This window comes from Zeugodacus cucurbitae, chromosome 2 (genome assembly GCF_028554725.1).
Source record: "Zeugodacus cucurbitae isolate PBARC_wt_2022May chromosome 2, idZeuCucr1.2, whole genome shotgun sequence".
Lineage (NCBI taxonomy): Eukaryota > Metazoa > Arthropoda > Insecta > Diptera > Tephritidae > Zeugodacus > Zeugodacus cucurbitae.
The window spans coordinates 69,159,682-69,176,585 of record NC_071667.1 but is presented as its reverse complement, the minus strand read 5'-3'; the positions used below and the strand labels follow the sequence as shown (position 1 = coordinate 69,176,585).

Genomic DNA, 16,904 nt, shown 5'->3' with positions numbered 1-16,904 from the left:
CGAACTCCTTTTAAGCGTAAAGGATACTTTCGAGTGGTCATCGTTAAGTGATCATATTCTAACGCTAAAGCACCCGAGTGACCGGTGCTTTATTGCTCGAATGATCGTGCGTTTGATATGCAGATCATAATACAGTTGAATTATTCAAATGCATTGATGGGTGCAATTTCATTTATAAACAATAAAGTATTATGATGGAAGGGATTTTAAAAGTTGCGATAGACACTTAGGAAATACTCGAAATTAATTAATATTTTGGGTCGCTGTTAGTTTCTTGACTTTGAGTTGAGATTTTAGTGAGTTGCTGATCAAGCATAGCTCAGTTTAAGATCTTGCGTTAAGAGATGTTGAAGGAACTTGTCTTCCGCGAAAACTCAAGAGTATGCGAAATCTCTAAAGAAAGTCAGTGGCGAGCGAGAGTATAATTGACCGAATCTCTGTTATTATATATTAGTTCCTACTGCATCTGTAAGGGGCATAGGGCTACTTCTGCTTGTGGTTTCTATAATCATGTGATTTTAAAATGGATGACGGATTGCCAGCGAGCCTCAAGGCCAGCACGTGGACAACAGAATTGCCTCTGTGTGGGTTAAAGGATATATAGTCTATATGCTCGGTCGACATAGCCTCGTTGCCGGTAACAGGGATTATCAAGTCTTTATGATTGAGGTTGTCATTTGGAAAGAGGAGCTTATATATTCACTTCACTCCCCCCATTAGATCTCTCACTGTATTATAGATCAATGAAAAATTGCATTGACGATAAAATTACATCAATTCAGCTTCTAATTGCTTCAGCATCATCATTTTCTCTGCAGCTGACATCTCCCCCATCATTTTCTTATATTGAAGAGAATGGTCACACGAAAGAAATCAGAAAATAAGTCCTACTTTGTAGTAAAGTACAAATCGTCTAAAGTAGTTTGAAAATTCGTATATGAGGTATTGAAGTATAGAGGATGAACTGATCTGGTTTCATCCATTTTTGGCACAGAGACACACTATTAAAAAAAGAATATTCCCTCTAAATTTCTATTAAATATAATATTAAGTTTTCGGTAATGATAATAACAACCACTAAGGTCTTCATGGGGGATGGGGTCATATGTAGAAGTTCACGCAAGTGAGGAAAGTTTCTGATTGCCATTCACTTGGGAGTGGCCAGGAACGATTCTTTTGCATATGACTCAAGCAGCTCACGACTTCCGGTTTTAGACCAAGTATCCCCTGGGTAGCTAACAGACATCCGTTTGGAGGCGAGCTAAAGTGAGAAGGCGAAGCCCGCTTGTGCGGTTGTGCGTAGGGCTTGGGACCCACCACATAAAAACGAATAACCAGTGAATAAGAAGTGCATGCATCAGCTTCTTTGTAGAATATGGTCGGAAGAAAGCATGCCTGACGATTGGAATCTTAGTGTGCTCTGCCCAATCCATAAGAAGGGAGACCCCACAATCTGCGCCAACTACCGTGGTATAAGTCTCCTCAATATCGCATATAAGGTTTTGTCGAGCGTATTGTGTGAAAGACTAAAGCCCACCGTCAACGAACTGATTGGACCTTATCAGTGTGGCTTTAGACCTGGAAAATCTACAATGGACCAGATATTCACCATGCGCCAAATCTTGGAAAAGACCCGAGAGAGAAGAATCGATACCCACCATCTTTTTATCGATTTTAAAGCTGCCTTCGATAGCACGAAAAGGAGCTGCCTTTATGCCGCGATGTCTGAATTTGGTATCCCTGCAAAACTAATACGGCTATGTAAGCTGACGTTGAGCAACACCAAAAGCTCCGTCAGGATCGGGAAGGACCTCTCCGAGCCGTTCGATACCAAACGAGGCTTCAGACAGGGTGACTCACTATCGTGCGACTTCTTCAATCTATTGCTGGAAAAAATAATACGAGCTGCAGAACTAAATAGAGAGGGTACAATCTTCTACAAGAGTGTACAGCTCCTGGCGTATGCCGATGATATTGATATCATCGGAAGCAACAACCGCGCCGTTTGTTCTGCGTTTTCCAGACTAGATAAAGAAGCGAAGCGTATGGGTCTGGTGGTGAATGAGGACAAGACGAAATATCTCCTGTCATCAAACAAACAGTCAGCGCACTCGCGTCTTGGCTCCCACGTCACTGTTGACAGTCATAATTTTGAAGTTGTAGATAATTTCGTTTATCTGGGAACCAGCATTAACAACACCAACAATGTCAGCCTTGAAATCCAACGCAGAATCACTCTTGCCAACAGGTGCTACTTTGGACTGAGTAGGCAATTGAAAAGTAAAGTCCTCTCTCGACGAACCAAAATCAAGCTCTATAAGTCGCTCATTATTCCCGTCCTGATGTATGGCGCTGAAGCGTGGACGATGACAACATCCGATGAGACGACTCTTGGGGTTTTCGAGAGAAAGGTTTTGCGCAAGATTTATGGTCCTCTAAACATTGGCAACGGCGAATACCGCAGACGATGGAACGATGAGCTGTACGATTTATACGACGACATTGACATAATTCAGCGAATAAAAAGACAGCGGCTACGCTGGCTAGGTCATGTTGTACGGATGGAAGAAAACACTCCAGCTCTGAAAGTATTCGATGCAGTACCCGCTGGAGGAAGCCGCGGAAGAGGACGACCTCCACTCCGGTGGAAAGACCAAGTGCAAAGTGACCTGGCTTCACTTGGTGTTTCCAGTTGGCGCCAAAAAGCAAAAAGGAGGAATGAGTGGCGCGCTCTGGTGGATTCGGCTATAATCGCTTAAAGCGGTTCCTACGCCATATATATATATATATATATATATATATATATATATATATAAGGTCTTCATGTTCGAAATCTGGGATCTTGAAAAGTTATACAATACGACAATTTTTAAATGAGCGATTTCACACCTCCAATGCCATATTTGTGCCCCGTTTTATTCTAATACCTTCACTGGTGTTTGATTTATGTATGTATATATTGTAAAATAAACGAATCAAATGACCTTCAAAATTGTTTAATCATTACAACATTTTGTGGGGGTGTCAGTGGTCCGGTTTTGTCCATCTGCAATACCAACCCGCCCATGGTGTCAAGGAACACGTGTATCAAGTTTCATTATGATATACCAAGTTATCGCTTGCGCAGACGGACAGACGGATGAACAGATCATACTGACTTCAACTCGACTCGTCACCCTGAGCAGTTTATACATATGTATATAACCCCATATCTCACTCTTTTAATTATAGGTGACACAAAAAACAGTTAGTTGAACAAAGGCATTAAAATTATAAAAGTTAATATTAATTAAGTTATGTTAAGTTAATTATGTAGGCAGTAGTGATTGATTTTGTTTTAATTGTAGAATCTTACTTGCTTTGAAGCAGGTATATACCATTTGTAGTATAGTATGTATCGATAGTCTATCTTTTATTGTTCGTCTCACTTGAATCTTTGATACGAGCATTGAAGCGGTTCCACTCTGATTATTTCTCAGCACCATTTTCATATAATTTTCTCATGGTAAGTATTCTCACAATTTAAATATTTGAAACGATCTTTACTCGGTCAAACTCATGAAATATCGTAAGCAGAAGTAGGATTAAATTGCCAATGACATAACACATAAAAAGAGAGCATGAGAAAATATGTATATGGGAAACTAAATTAGGAGCTATGCAAATGAATAGAAAAATAAATCGATTTTGCAAATTTGCATTGCAATGATGATGACCCTCAGACGTTTTAATGATCAAATCGAATTTGGTCTCTACACACATTACAGCTAAACAATCAACCGATATACTTGTAATACCTTCCTTCAAATCCGTGCAAAATCTTCAAAGCGGCAAAGCGTCTTACATCACCCATCACCGATGTGCATTCACCTCATTGCAACGGTATCAATATGCACATAAATATTGCATGCAGCAAGTAATCGGAGAATGAAATTGCAGCAGCTGCGCACATTGACAACCCAACATCTCCCCCTTTCGAGGGAAGAAAGTATAAATTTTCTGTTTCTTTGTGGCATTTTCACATAAAAATCGATTGCAAATTTGCCTTAATTATTACTTTTTTCTTATATCAGATTCATATTTATATGTATGTATGTATGTGTGTCTTGGGATTTTCTCAAAATTTTATAGAGTTGGCAGTGGGTTGCGCAGTAGCAGCCGCCACCGTTACCTTTACCTTTCCTTGGTGATGCAATCGTTCTTAGGTGTAGTGACTATTGGGTCGATTGGTTTGTTGTTGCTTCTGCGCATCTTACGTTCGACAACGGTTGTTTGTGAGGCGTTGGGATACATGGGAATGTAATGTACGCATCATCATCGTCATCATCACATGACAGACAGTGTGGCAGGGGTTGCGTCTGCGGCGGCGCTTTCCCATCAAATGCTCGATTCCCGAAGAACGCATCAATTTAATTCGGTGTAATTCAGCGCATCTGGAGAAAGTAATAAAAATAAATGAGGTGAAACTTTGCTTGGCTTTGTTTTCGCGTCTACATAAATAATAGCTAACAGGCATACATACAGACATACACTTATATAATATTATTCAATAACTGAGACACTTGTCGTTTTTTTTGCGCTTCACTTGAGTTTCCAATTTGATTTTTTGTTTTTGTAATTGGAAAATCTTCAATGCAAATTTCAATTGATTTTTTTTGCTCACAATTCGATTTGCATAAAAACAGTTATATGTGAATTGAAAATCATGCTTCTTGGAAATTGCTGCGGAATGCATTCAGATCCTGGCGAACTACTGCAGCAAAGCGATCTTTGGTAATCATTTTAATTGCAGCAACAAATAAGCGCACACAAAAAAAAAACGCCAAAGAGGCATTCAAGTAATGCACACGAACACACACACATAAACACACAACCTCATGCAATCGCTAGTTCATACGCATGCGCTATACATACATACATTCATAGGTGTGCATTCTCCCCTAAAAGTAAAAATTTTGGGCGCACTTTTTCGCATCTGCTACCTTGGCTGTTCCTTGATTTGATTTCATTACATTACGTCTCCCCCCGCCAACGTTGGCAGTCAGCGCAAGACGACTAGCTGAGCGTTCGCGCGCATGCGCTTTATTCTATGCACACAAGACGTACGATAAGAAGAACAACAACAACAATCGCCGACTATATGACTGCGTTGGTTGTTGTTATTGCAAGGAGTGCTTGCCTCTAATCGATCGCGACTACCATCCATGGTGGTATTGCACCCAACTAGGCGGCGAAACACAATAAACGCAAAAGGCAGACGAAAGAGTGAACTATGCGCAAATGTGAATGCAGCAAATCAAAAAGTAAGAAATCTTGAATACAAATAAAATAAATTAAGCAAAGTAAAACACAAAAAAAAACAACAAAAAATATTAATAAACAACAACTAAATTGTAAACGAGACGGGCGCGCGCTTTAACCAGCTGTATGCACAGCATTGGCATTGGCGACCTGCAGAACTGGCTGGCGCTTATTGTTTGGCGATCCTGTTCGATTGTTTTTTTCACTGCGAGGCGCATCTTAGCTTTGCAGGAGACTGAAATTCAATGACACATAGCCACATAGGTAAGTTTGTGTGTGTGTGTGTTCTTTTGTAAAGCTTTTCTTGTGTCCTTCTTGCACTGCAGCCTTGTACATTTATACAATATATAGAATCAAATCTGGATTTGTGGAAAAAGTGCATTTTGCAGAATTTGGCGCTCACCTGATTGCACATACAGCAATATTTCAGGTTTTTAAAAGCATAAAGATTAAAATCAACAGATATTTTTTTTAGCTATAAACCTAACACATGTCATCTTTTATAGTATCTGAAGTTCAAGACCTTGAGTTATGTAACCCTTGGATAAACTAAAAATAAATCACATTAAATAATATTCGGAATTCCATATGAATAATAATTCAGACGCGAGAGAATTATATAGAGACCTTTACATATGGTACTATAACGGTCCAAAGCTGTTTTCAGAAGAGAGTTCGAATCTATTTCCATATGTTGGATACATTGACTTGATATAAAGCTTTAGGAAAATAAGATTAAACCATTTAGAAGAACTGTTTTTAAGGAATTATCGAAATATATACTATCTATGGACTGGTCAGACATTTGGTGTTAAATTCTTCTCGTTATCCTCATTTTGACATATACATACACAAAACTCCCTATCCTTCTGGTTTGGTGTTAGGTGTTATAATCAACCGAGACTGACCGTCGCGATAAGTGTCGCAAATGATCACACTTGGACAGCTAAAGGCGCCGGTCCATTGGGATTTCAAAAGGCTTCTGAGTCTGAATCGCAAATAAAATACTTATATATCGTCGAAACGCTTTGAGTCTACCACAAATTTTATAAGGCGGCCAATGTTCCTTCCGGCCAGTTGGCTGCTGGCGTCCGACAGGACCACTATTGCGACAAGGTGAATATTTTTAAGTGCAAGTAGTTCAGCCGATCTCTTATGTTCCACTCTGGACTAAAGGGATCACGCAACCGAGCAGGTTCTAGTTGTTAGCCAAACTCGAGAGAGGTCCATTGATCCAGAGCTAGAACGCAACTTATGTAGATATATTTGAATACTTTTTTGTGATCTACAAATCATTCATTCGAACGCTGCCTTTTTCAGCAGTCAGCTGTGCAATCAGCTGATTAAGGCGCGCACCAACACAAACACAGCAAACAAATGTTGCTACAAAGGGATGCTGCGAAATGCGCCGAAGTTTGACAAAAGCTAAACGAGTACTTGGCTGCAGGCAAAAGGGAGCACTGTCGCCTAATTAGCATATGGCAAAGGATTCGCATTCCAAAAGCGCGCGCGCGCTAAAATTGCCATTTTTTTTGGCAAATGTTTCTGTGTTGCGAATAACCATAACTAAACCGAAAGTAGCAACAAATAGCGAACGAGAAAGAAATATGTAAAAAATTGCAACTACAAACAAGTTGACCCTCAGGATTGACATGGAGACGTTGCGATGCGCCGACGAAGCTGCTTTGGTTGAAGCGAAGTGATTTTACCGCCGAAAATTTTGCATTTCCAGTTAGATAGATGGTCGGCAGAAGGGGTTTTAATTTGTGATATGGAGTGTTGTTAGGTGTATATATATGTATGTAGGTATAGTATTTCGTATAGAGCAATTAGTAAAAACGGGTAAGCAGAAGAATGAATAAAAATAATAGAAATGCATATATGTTTTAAAGGTGTTCTTGCTTTTGTTGTATTCTAAACTATTTTAACAGATTGTAACCGAAATGAGGCACGTGGAATTTTGATGAGAAACAGGTTACTTTCTGGGACAATTGGCAGGACAATTGGACTTTCACAATTACTTATCACCTTCATATAAATTCTAAATTAGAAGTATAGGTGTTTTTCAAAAATTTCTGCTGTCAATATTTCATGTTTATCAATCCTTATTATCCTTATTATAACATGATACCGCTGATATTTAAAAATAATAATATTTTTTCCAGTTCTCTGTACTTTCTTTGCTTGGGGTGTGGCATTTCGCCCTAGAAATTGCATTCGAATATAATTTGGAAGCCGTCTTGGAAATATATTTGGAACATGCCATGAGCGCCAACGGCAACACCAATTAGTGCTTGTGGCAACCAGGTGTTGCAATCACACCCGGCGCATATAAAGAAAATTTATTACTTTCAGTTGCTAGCTGCCGCCACGCACCACACATTCACTTACTCGCAAGCATTTCTTCTTAGTTACATGCTTGCATTTAGTTGAGGGGGAAGGAAATCAATGGCAGACAATTAGCCAAGACTGCGGAAGGAACCGCCGCTCTTTCAAACAATGTTAGACTGAAGAAAATAGAAATTTGTGCGCATATCAAACGCGCATTTCTTCTGTGTGCATGTGTGTGTGTGCGCACGATCATTTCTGTGTGTGTGTGTTTGTGCGTTTATTAAGGACACGTGCCATCCGCAAATAATTTGAACAAAAGATTAGAAAAATGTAAGGAGTCTCTGAATACACCACTGATTGTCACCTCAGCGCACACAGATGCGCACAATTCAGCCGCCAAAACGCCAACATCAAGCGTTTAGTTGCCTTCAAAAGAGTTTGGAGTTTTAGAGTATCAAAATAGAAGTATGATTAGACGCCGCTGTTGAGAAAGGACACTGATGACTAGCGCTTCTATAGTGGCATGCGCCAAGGGAATGTGTTCTGGAAATTAGTTTGACATGTGATTGTATATTGTATATATATTTTTATACTCTCGCAACAAAAGTTGCTAAGAGAGTTGTTTGTAACACCCAAAACTAAACGAGTTAGATATAGGGTTATATATACCAAAGTGATCAGGATGACGAGTAAAGTTCAAATCCGGATGTCTGTCTGTCTGTCCGTCCGTCCGTCTGTCCGTCCGTGCAAGCTGTAATTTGAGTAAAAATTGAGATATCTTAATGAAACTTGGAACACGTGTTCCTTAGCACCATAAGAAGGTTAAGTTCGAAGATGGGCGGAAGCGGACCACTGGCATGCCCACAAAATGGCGATAATCAAAAACATATAAAGAGCTATAACTAAGCCATAAATAAAGTTATTAAAATAAAATTTGGAAAACAGGATCGCATTAGGGAGGGGCACATTTGGATGTAATTTTTTTGAAGAAGTGGGCGTGGCCCCACCTTCAAATAGGTTTTTTTGTATATTTCTCTCAAATCTAAGCCATAAATAAAGTTATTAAAATAAAATTTGGAAAACAGGATCGCATTAGGGAGGGGCACATTTGGATGTAATTTTTTTGAAGAAGTGGGCGTGGCCCCGCCTTCAAATAGGTTTTTTTTGTATATATCTCGCAAACCAATAAAGCTATATAAACCAAACTTTCAGTAGTCGTTCCATTTAGCCACTTCTTAATGCAATCCAGAAATGAAAGAAATCGGATAATAACCACGCCACCTCCCATACAAAGCTTAGGTTGAAAATTACTAAAAGTGGATTAACTCGCTAAGGAAAAACGTAAGAAACACTAAATTTCACATAAGCAATGGCAGATGGACATGTTTACTATGTTATGTTCCCAGTTTTTGGAAATATTACTGATTTAATGATCTTGAGGTTCCCGAGGAAAACATTTTTTTCGACCGATTCTTTCTTTGTCGCAATTCATTCCAGTTTTCTTAATTTGAATCTTATTTCTTCATTTCTCTAATTGCCCAGCAACTTTTCTGTAAACATTTTTTGTAAATTAAATGCTAATTGGATAATGAGTTCATTGATCCCTTGTATGATAATTTGAGAACCATTAGCAACATTGCCGAAATATGTTTGCTCTCATGATCTGCTATGAAGGAGACCAAACATTCAGATAAGAAATATATTACTTATTGATTTTTACTTATTTCTGTAGAGATATAAGTTAAAGCAGGTTTCGAGTAAGCTGTTGAGTAGACAGTCCTTAGCTGGATACAAGAAAATGGATCTGTTGCAGTTACATAAATCCAGCAGTGAAGGTATCTTTACGATATCGTATTTCCTTTCTGTCGTGCGACCTTCTTATAGACTTTCGACATCATTTTGTCAGAGAACATAGTTTTGTTCTGCAAGTTACGACACCTTGGTATGTTTTTTTTAAATAGTCTCTGTTTACTCTTGAAATATATAGACTCCCAAGTATTCATCAGTTTAACCACAGAATTGATTTTCCTGCGAAACAAATTATGCTGGATGCACACAGGGAATTCAAGTTGTTAAGAAGATTCAAGTTAATCTTCGTCAAAATTTACGAAGAAGCAAGGCAGCTCTATCTACAAAATCTACAAAATGGAAGAGTGATTACAAAAGCATATGCATATCAAAGTTCAGTGGCAAATAACAAAAAAAAAATAAATGCAAAAAAGTAGCGCAAACAAAATTAAACTCGCAAAAGGTACGGCATAAATTCAATTACGGACGTGCTTAGCGCGATTTCTCATGAAACGCATAAAACCGGGGAATTGCAAACCGAATGCAACCGAATTTGCAGTGCCAAATTGCTTCAAGTGAGGCGGTGAGACGGTGAGAAATGAACACTGAATAGTGGATGAATTAACACAACAAAGCCAGATAAAAAACACAAAAACAACACGTATAAGGTATTGCAATATTTGCCAACGAGGCCAAGAAAAAAAGTGTTTCTCAAATTACGAATGCATTGAAAAAATCGAATTCAAATCGATGATTGCGAATTTGAATACAAAAAACTGCATTGTTCTGGCCTTGATTGAACGGAGGTGAGCGATTATTATTTTTTTTATGTGCGAAATGCATTTCGCAAAGGAAATATATAAGCAGCGCTATAGCGGTTGAGGCTATTAAAGTGGAACCGCTGAGTAGCGGACCTCGACTTCAGCATCGGCAATACCGTTATAAATGTCAAGGAACACTCATAATTTTCATTTAAAATAATTTTCAAGTAATTTTAATTACTTGATTTAAGATTTACTCTAGATCAATTACGGTAATTATAGGTTCATTTGCGTCAAACTCCTTTTACTTTGATTTTTAATTCGGTACAACTCGCCAATACCTTTTGGGCGCACCAAAATTATATTATTCCTAAAGACACACTCCCATACAGTTATGTACCTTTGGGAACTCGCATTGCGCTCAACCTACGTTCCTCAATTCAACTGCAATTATTTGCTATTATTTGCCCTGCGCTTTGAAGTAACAGTACCGGCTGGCGAATCGAACACACCCTTGCAATGCGACACAAGGCATAATAATTATTGGCCAGAAGACTTTAATCAAAAAATAAATTCCTGGAAGATTGCTTGGCGCCTTTTACCATATAGCACACACCCAAAATAATGTACTGTAATGTTGATGGGAGTCAGTTATATATATACCGTAAGATATAAGTATGTATGTTATGGTTAAGATATGCGTACAGAAATTGTTATTGATTGCATTTTCAATGTACTAAAATACATTTTGGCGGGAAATCAATGCCAATTCAATGAAATACACTTTAAATATTAGGTACATATGTGCGTACTCGAGATATTTAAGTAAGTACTTAAGTGCTTTTAGTCCTTTACTACGACGAAGGACAACAATACCCACCGCTGTGCGCTCATTGGGTGTTTAATGCATTTTGCCATCAAAAAGGATACAACTCAGCAACAGTTTGATTTTTGTTTTTGCAAAAACTAATTTGCCAACTGACTTGCCAAGTATAAGGTAAAGCGCAGGCATGTGTGTTTGCGCATGCCAATGGATTTTATGCGAAAAAAAAAAAAACAAAAAACATACAAAGACATAGACTTTACTTCCTTCAAACTCGTGCCTATTGAGAGTAGAAAATTTTTTCCGCAGCACATACTTCAAGCATATGGATCGCATATGAAGTGCGGACTCATATGGTGAGATCTGCAACTGTGCGCGAGCTCACATGTGCGCTTTTATGTCTGGTTTCTTCAAAAGTCTTATTGTCAGTCTTGTCTTTCTAATGGGATGCCGGACATCCGCGCCAATTTGCGGAAGAAACTCATACGACCTTATAACATTTTTGACGCGTTCGAGTTTGGCTTGCCTACGAGACCGAATACATGCGGTTTCTTTTACTTAGAAACGTCAAAGTGTTTCCATATGCTTAGAGATACAAAATCACTTTATAGTGAACGTTGACCAAATGTTCTGAAATGCATGTGAATCTTTGAAAAACATGTTGATTTTAATTTAGAACTACAATACTACTAGTTCATACTTTGAGAATACTTTACTGAACTTTTTGGTATAAACATAGTATAATTTTTCCTGCCAAAAATAGTACTTTCTACTAGATAATGAAGCATGGACGTCAAGACAGTGAGTTGTTGTTGTTGTGATTGACGTAGTGACCGCTTACGTTATTATAGTTGAATCATAGGATAGCGCTATTCATTTATTTTCTCAAAATTTAGCTCCAGTTGGAAATACCAAGCGAAGCCAGTTCATTCTTCAGCTGAACGTTCCAAGGGAGTTGAGGTCTCTGCTTCCATCCGTGGGTACTACATCTAACACTTTCAAAACTGGAATGCTTTCGTCCATTCCCACCTAGCCATCGTAGCCATTGCCTTTTTATTCTCTGAATAATGTCAAGCGGACTCTAAATTGGGGAGTAATAAAACAACAAATTGAGCTCAAAAAGGTTAACGAAGAAATTATTCTGTGCTGAAGATTATTTTCTAAGGTTTTTTAATTAACCGGATCAGCGTTCCTCTTCATAAACTCTCCACGTAAATGTTAGCAAATAGCAGATCCTACGATCCCCGATTTCTTTACATCAATCAAAATGAATAAAAATGTTGATATATGATAATTTAGATTGGATTATAATATACACTACAATAGTCAAAAATCAAAAAATAATATCTTAAGCTTTAGAAGGACCTGGATTCATTATTACTACACACCCTGTGGTATAACTCCTCAACGTACTCTTCTTGACATTGAATTGAGGAACCTACTCAAAAAAAAATATTACTGATAGTAAAAAATGGCTGGAAGAGATGCTTGCAGATTACAATCGACCTTCTTATTCTGTTACAAATCAATTAAAATTATAGTAAAGTTGTTCCGTAGCTTTTATATTTTCCCGTCCAGATCTACAACGACATTTTCCTGATTTTTGACCCCAAGAAACAACAAACGTGAAATGCTGTGACTCTATTATCCAACTTAAATACTTGTATTACTTATAATTTATTTAGCTAAGTTTAACTTATATACCTTAAGGTCAAAATCAGTTAAGTATATGGTCCAGGTTTAAATAGTTTGAAGAAATCAAAGTGATTAAAATTGTTTCATCTGAACTGAATAACTATTTAATTAGTCCTCCCAATACTGCGAGTAAACCTCCAATTAGTATAATGAAATAATATTTCTTTCTGCGACTTGTTCATTTTCACAGTAGCAACTGCTTTGTCTTGATAGTCCAGCTGCTCCAAATTCCGTTGTCGATAGCAAAACAAGAGTCATTACTGTGACTAAATTGAACTTCTTGACTTCATTTTTGCGATTTGACGTAGAAAAGTGGGTCGCGTCTATAAAGTTGTGTTGAGAATGCGACTGCGCAGTATGAATTCGCAATACGCAGTTGCAAATTGGGTCAAGGAAAACTCTAAGCGAATGCATGCCCCACGCGCTTATCAGTACAGTGCATACAAAAAGTATATGAACGCGCAGTAAACTCGTCTCAATTGCGCCCGAAACGACTGAATGGCAGCTTTTGTTTTAGTGACTGCAATTAGAAGTACGCATCTGGCACGCGCGCAGCCACAAGGTGCACATGCTGACGACGCATATGTGTGTCTTGGCACCCGCGCTTTTTCTATTTTTGGTTGACAATTAAAAAAACACAAAAACAAAAACAGAGAGCATACACAACAGCCGCGCTTGCGCACGCGCCTTCTGCAAGGCTCTCCAACGACTAATGGGTGCGTGGCGTTTTTTTATATTTTTCGGTTATCTGGCATTAGTTTCTGTTTTTTATTTATGTGCTATCAGTCAACAACCCCATGTGACGACGCACGCCCCAAAAGACAAACAACAAAAAAAGCCATACTTACAACAAATTCTTATACAAATATGCCTTCTAATTTTTACCTTCTAACGCTTTAAAGACATTCTTCAAATTACACGTGTGTGTGTGTGTCTGTGTGTTTATTTTCTAAGCGTTCGTTCGTTTTTTAATCTAATGCTGCTTTGCGCGCGAGTTTATTCACCTTGCCACATATGCAACGGTTTCTTTTTAATTTCTTTATGTTGCGCGCCTTTAACGTAACGCTACAACAATAACAAGAAAAAAACAACAAACAAAAATAAATATATACATTGCAATTGGCCGCGCGTTAAGTCAAAACAACATAGCTCACACCCTCATTCACAGTTGTTGTGTCACATACTTTGCATTGCATACAGATGTGTGGTGGTGTTGCATCAGCCCACGTCACCGTTGAGATGATTAAATTGATGGCACGAGCTATGCGCGACGCGTCTAACAGCAGCGATAACAATACAGCCGCGTCATTAAAAATAGTGCGGTAATAGAGCGAGCGAGCGAGTGAGTCCTGCAACAACAATAGCAACAGCAACCACGGTGGCGGCGGCGGTGGTGGTGGTGCTGGCGTTGGTGCTGGAGGATAAATACAGTAGCTGCTGCACCCTTAGTCAAACACCTCTGCGCACAGATGGCGTTTTCATTTCCTTGCATTTATGCATAATAAAACATTTTGAGTGGATGTGTGTGCGTTCCTACTTGTAAATATATTTTGTTGTGTTTAAGCTACTATTTTATACAGGACTTTCATTTAACCCAACAAACATTTGTACATAATGAGATGAAAGGATTATCCTTTGATATTATTGGGCTGCATTTATGTTTTATAGTTTGTGAGGTTAAGTTGGAAATTTTTCATAACTAAAAAAGTATAGAACGGAACTACTATTCGATGGTGGCGAAATTTTAAACAATAAACCGCTAACATTCTGTTAAGTAATACATCAGCATAAACCAATTAACAAAAAGTCAAAATTTTGTAAAAATCTAAAATATAAAATTTTGATTAACAATATGAGGTGATATTAAAACTCTTAAAAAACATATCTCTAGTAGCAGCGGATTTTAAAGGGCACACCTAGTGTGAAATTTATAAAAAAATCGATTTTTTTCGTTTCATATTTCGGTAGATTACATCTTTAAAAATAACATATTAAAATTTCAAATCGATATCTCAAATAGTTTTTGAGTTATAGCAATTTAGAGAGCAGCCGCTCGGTAACAGTAAAAACGATCATTTTATCTTTAAACGCGTTTTTTCCGAATTTGCTGCAGTGATTACTCAAAAACAAATGAATGAAGTTTTCCGTACAATGACATATCGATTTTTGATCTGATAAAAAAATCGAATTTTAGCAGGCCAAAAACGACCAAAATTTTGGGTAAAATTCGACTATTTTTTTATCGTAGGTCATTGTACAGACAATATTATCTAGTTTAGAATATTTTTTTAGATTTCTTCCACGGAGAAGGCCGGAATCACTGCAGCAGTGAAGGACCTTTTTTTCGCGCCGTTGGAGATCGACTATAACTTAAAAAATATTTAATTTTTTTCTTCAAAAATTTCACTGTATTTTCTTGAAACATGTATGATTTCTTAAAATTTTGAAATAATTGATAAAGTATATTTTTTAATAAAAATTTCCAAAAAACACTTTTTTTAGGCCATTACACTAGGTGTGCCCCTTAACTCTTGTAGAACCCTCTATTTATTCATTCTAGTCAAATAACTGGAAAGTGTCTCAAAGACAATCTGAAAAAAAAAAAATCAAATCCTTTCTATTAGATAATGTAACTAGAATTGAATTTATATGTTTTCTAGTGCGTAAACTCGAACATCAAAAGACGCGCGTTATTTAATGGAATGGTTAATGGCAGTTTTCACATCTTAAAATGAATAAAACGTTTGTTTTTTGGAATATTTCTTGTGATAACAAAAAGTAGCTTTATGAGTGTTATCCGAAGTCGGCGGGGCAATCAAAATGGTTTACTTATTTCCATTAGATTAGATTATTGTAAGATATTGAGGATCGCACTGCGACCTATGGTTACATTAAATTATTGCAGTATATCATTTAACACCGTCGCGTCAAAAAAGCTTAATATGATAGTTTTCCAGCGCTGATGGACGTGATATTATCTCTTTGTGGATACAGAGCCCCCCTTTAATTGACTCCTTTTCTCGCGATTGCAGGATAATCAAGGAGTTTATACTTAGGTATCTCCACTTCTATGTCACAAAATTGACATTGATTCAACGAGCAGATTCTTAGTTTGTACAGACTTTCCGCACAGTTCACATGCACGCTGAAGATGATGACAAAAATTAAAAAAAAAAGCATAGAATTATTTTAGATTCATGGAAAAAAGTGTCATCGAGCAATTTGACCCTCTAAAAATATAAAAGTAATTGCCCGCATCGGTCAGAAATATTAGGGTTTACCTAAGCCAAACTCCTGGGATCAGGCTCTCAGTGGCTTTTTCTTGTTCTCAAATCTCTGGATAATGTTTGCTGGTAAAAATTGTAATTACAGTGAAAAGCCAGGCATGTATTACACTATACGGCTAATCGACTTTTTTCTGGGTATTGGATCAAACTAACTTTTTCCGGAAAATTCAGTTTTAAGTAAGAAAACTGTATTTTTCGATTTTCGAAGTTAGCCTCCAATATCGAAATATTTGGTTTTGAAGTTCGAAAAAATGGAAGTGCCCGCAAAAATTTAGTCTGGTTCAATAGCCAGCCGAGTGTTGTACAGTGTTATCAATAATACAATAAAATTTTCCAAAATATAGCCTTTCTTTAAAATAATAGGAATTTCTTAAAATGGTCACACAAAATCACCGAATATATTATTTCATCATCCAGCGACATAAGCAAGTAAAATTGTTGACTGGGTGCAGCACTTTCCGAATATAAATGCTAATGCGCAAGCGTAACATGCTTAGAAAATTGTATTTTAGATGTTTTAGTCCTTCCAATTGCATGCAGTACTGCTATAACAAATTTTCCATCCCCAAGTTTGCGTGCGTGTTTGAGTATCCTTACTTGCGCAGTTATTAAATTTAGTATCCTTTCCCTACAACAAGCGCCGAACGCAAGCGAAACATTTTCCTGCCGAACAGTCGAAAAGTCAAAAGAAAATTCCACCACCACCGCCAACACCAACAATAACAACAACGCGTCACTAGCAGCTAGGGTACGCCGAGCGATGCTTTTGCACCACAAGTTGTTGTCTCGTAGAACCTCGTCCCTTGTGGTGGCGGCGCATGCGCAGTGTTGCGTGTCCAAATTATGCCGCTGCGCTTCGCTAGCTGCTAACCGCACCAAGACGCGCGCTGCCGAGCGGTAATAACTCGCTAAGTATCA

General features: G+C 37.8%; 1 protein-coding gene across 2 annotated transcripts in view; it reads right to left on the bottom strand.

The window, feature by feature from the left end:
• Positions 1–16,904, bottom strand: part of LOC128922338 (O-acyltransferase like protein-like) — a 177,703-nt gene that overhangs the window by 2,589 nt on the left and 158,210 nt on the right. For both annotated transcript variants that reach the window (XR_008471579.1, XR_008471578.1), the window contains exon 4: positions 4,178–4,433. The gene's annotated coding sequence lies outside the window, so the exon portion shown is untranslated. The remainder of the gene's footprint in view (positions 1–4,177; positions 4,434–16,904) is intronic.